This window comes from Opisthorchis viverrini (assembly GCF_000715545.1).
Source record: "Opisthorchis viverrini unplaced genomic scaffold opera_v5_485, whole genome shotgun sequence".
In the NCBI taxonomy this organism is placed as follows: domain Eukaryota; kingdom Metazoa; phylum Platyhelminthes; class Trematoda; order Opisthorchiida; family Opisthorchiidae; genus Opisthorchis; species Opisthorchis viverrini.
The window spans coordinates 252046-252492 of NW_008752135.1; positions in this window are offsets into that span (position 1 = coordinate 252046).

A 447-nucleotide genomic window follows, 5' to 3' on the forward strand; every position below is an offset into this window, starting at 1 on the left:
TAAATGGCGAGTTAACCGCTCATGTTGCCCAAGCAGTTTACAAGCATAGCATACTACGTAATTCAGTGACCAGGTGGAAGTTGACCCTCGAGTTTAAAAGATCCGATGTTGCTTAGCGTCGCCTCATAAGCCGGTGACGCACCCACAGAGTTTGTTGTGCACACAGACAGTTCGGTCAACTCATCAGTTCCCTCAAACGAATAAATGCATGATTATGTTGCACATTATTGGGCGTAAAGTTCTGATGCTTCCCGGAGCAAGTTAAGTTGACAATCGCCCTGCATTTCACAGTTCGTAAAGTTTGAGAATAAGCGACGTGCTATCCACACTCGCAATACCAAATATGCCAAGGCTTTCAGGTCACAGAGCCTTTCTGAGGCATCAGTAAGCAAGTAGGGGCAAATTGAACTCACGAGAGTTGAACCCCGTTCAAATCTCTGGTGCAGG